At 40.9% G+C, this 2,930-nt stretch overlaps 1 pseudogene across 1 annotated transcript; it reads right to left on the bottom strand.

The window, feature by feature from the left end:
- Positions 1-351: 351 nt before the first annotated feature.
- LOC105524470 lies at positions 352-2,149 on the bottom strand (annotated as a pseudogene). The gene has a single exon (XR_001003768.1). The product of XR_001003768.1 is annotated as a T-complex protein 1 subunit delta pseudogene (transcript).
- Between the last annotated feature and the right edge of the window lie 781 nt (positions 2,150-2,930).

Here is a 2,930-nt window from a genome sequence, read left to right as displayed (position 1 = left end):
TTTGAGACTATGTGTGTCTTTGCACATGAGATGAGTCTCCTGAATAAAGCACACCAATGGGTCTTGACTCTATGAAATTTGCCAGTCTGTGTCTTTTAATTTATCCCATTTACATTTAAGATTAGTATCGTTATGTGTGAATTTGATCCTGTCATTATGATGCTAGCTGGTTATTTTTCCCTTTAGTTGATGTAGTTTCTTCATAGTGTTGATGGTCTTTACAATTTGGCATGTTATTGCAGTGGCTGGTACTGGTTTTTCCTTTCCATGTTTAGTGCTTCCTTCAGGAGCTCTTGTAAGGCAGGCCTGGTGGTGACAAAATCTCTCAGCATTTGCTTGTCTGTAAAGGACTTTTTTTTGCCTTTTGAAACCAAATATTTAATATTTTCATTAAATTGTTTCAATACAACTTCAGGCAAATGCCAACTGGAAGACCAAGCCCAGAAATTCAGAGGAAATAATCTTCCAAACAAGGAGCACCAAGGTGATCTTCTTCCACTCCAGCTGCAATACTGGTGAATATAATGGTGGTAGTCAGTTATCCAGATTATTGAGTGTTTACCACATCACTGATTTTCAGAATGTTCCGAACAGTTTCAGCTGCAAGAGTCAGAGCACTGACTGATACCAACAGAGGCTGGACAACCAGTTCCTTCAAATGTTGGAAATACCACCCTTTCAGACATTAATGGCTGCATTTTTTTCTCCCTGGGCATGCCAGTTTCTTAGTTCTATTACTGTAGCAATGCAATTCAGGCAGGCATTTTCAGCTAGTGTAGATGGAATGACCTCCATAGCATCTGCAAAAGCACGAATGCCGTAGGATTCCATACCACTCAGTGTTTGTGAATATTCAGTTAATCGTAGGGCCAACTCTATTTCTAGAGCACCACCTCCTGCAATAAGAGCCCTCTTCTTAAACAACCAGTAACACATAGGGCATCATGAATGGAGTGCTCAACTTCTTCAATCACCAGTTTGTTAGAACCATGAACAATTGTAACTGTTTTTCCAGGGCTGGCACAGCCTGTAATCTTGAGCAGTTTGCCAGAACCATTTAAATTGACCTCCTCAGCTAACTCAGCAGAGCCCAGCATGTCAGCTGTAAATTGGTCAATATGAGCAACTGGCTTGGTTCCAATTGTCTTACAGTAAATTCAAAGTCTTCTCTTTTAATATCCTTAATCACCATTACCTTCATTTGGTTCAGAAAGTGTAATGCAAGATCACTAAGAGCATCTCTTAGAATAGACTTCTGTATGAGAAGGACATTACATCCTGTATTTTAAATTTGCTTCACTAAATTTAAAATACAGGCTCTCTCTTCTCGCAGCACTCAGTCCATTTGGGCATAGTCAGAAGCCAGTATTTGATTATCTATATCTGTTTTAGGAGCTGATAAGCAAAACTGAGTAAGCCCAATCTTGGCCTTTTCAACTCTGGTTATGCCGGAATTTGACACTTTTTGGGTGAGAACCAGCCCTTCCACCAACTCAGAGTCATCAGTTGTCCCACCAAGCTTCTTAACTATTTTAATATCTCTAAGATCTACACTAGTAGCTGTGGCTGGGTCAATCACTTTCATCACTGCATTTACACTCGTTGGAGAAAGCAGACTTGAATACTGAGAAACAACCTTTGAGTTCAGTGAAGTGGTTGCACTATTTAATAAAGTTTCTCTGTCACTCAATTCCACAGGTCAAGACATGTCAGTCAACATTTCAGTGCCCTTTTCCAGGGCCTTCTGGAATGACTCAGAAATGATGGTTGAATGAATCCCTTTCTGAAGAAGCTTGGTACAAGAATCTAAGAGGGAGCCAGCAATGATGACTACTGATGTGGTAACATCTCCTGCTTCTATATCTTGAGCCTTAGACAGCTCCACCAGCATTCTGGCTGCTGGATGTAATACTCGCATTTGTTTCAGAATGGTAGCACCACCATTTGTAATGGTTACATCACCTTTTCCATCTTGAATCATTTTATCCATTCCTTTTGGTCCAAGGCTTGTTCTAATAGCTTCAGCAACCACTTTGAAAGTGGAAATGTTGCTGAAGAGGATCTGAGCTGGCTTGTTGGGGTCCTGATAGGCGCCTTTCCCATGGCTGCTGGCAGCCCTGGCAGGCGCCCCTATCTGGGATGCCACATTCTCAGGCGTGGCAAACTCGGCTGAGTCTGGGTGGGCTTGGGAAGGACGGATAGACCTGGATTCTGGCTGGCTGCAGAGTAATAATGGTAAGCCCCCATTGCTGTCATGAACCTTCTGCTTGTCTGTAAAGGATTTTATTTCTCCTTTGCTTATGAAGCTTAGTTTGGCTGGCTATGAAATTCTGGGTTGAAAATTCTTTTCTTTAAGAATGTTGAATATTGGCTCCTACTCTCTTCTGGCTTGTAGGGTTTCTGCCTAGAGATCCGCTGTTAGTCTGATTGGCTTCCCTTAGTGGGTAACCTGTTGTTTATCTCTGGCTGCCCTTAAGATTTTTTCCTCCATTTCAACATTGGTGAATCTGATGATTATGTGTCTGGGGGTTGCTCTTCTTGAGGAGTATCTTTGTGGTGTTCTCTGTATTTCCTGAATTTGAATGTTGGTCTGTTTTGCTAGGTTGGGAAAGTTCTCCTGTATAATATCCTGAAGAGTGTTTTCCATCTTGGTTCCATTCTCCCCATCACTTTCAGTTACACTAATCAAATGTGGGTTTGGTCTTTTCACATAGTCTCATATTTCTTGGAGGCTTTGTTCATTCCTTTTCATTCTTTTTTCTCTAATCTTGTCTTCATGATTTATTTCATTAAGTTGATCTTCAATCTCTGATATCCTTTCTTCCACTTGATTGATTTGGCTATTGATACTTGTATATGTTTTACGAAGTTCTCGTGCTGTGTTTTTCAGCTCCATCAGGTCATTTATGTTCTTCTCTAAACTGATTATT

The sequence above is a fragment of the Colobus angolensis genome, unplaced genomic scaffold, assembly GCF_000951035.1.
Source record: "Colobus angolensis palliatus isolate OR3802 unplaced genomic scaffold, Cang.pa_1.0 Scaffold5, whole genome shotgun sequence".
In the NCBI taxonomy this organism is placed as follows: Eukaryota; Metazoa; Chordata; class Mammalia; order Primates; family Cercopithecidae; genus Colobus; species Colobus angolensis.
Note: the sequence above shows the minus strand (reverse complement) of the source record. Positions and strands in the feature narration are given on the sequence as shown.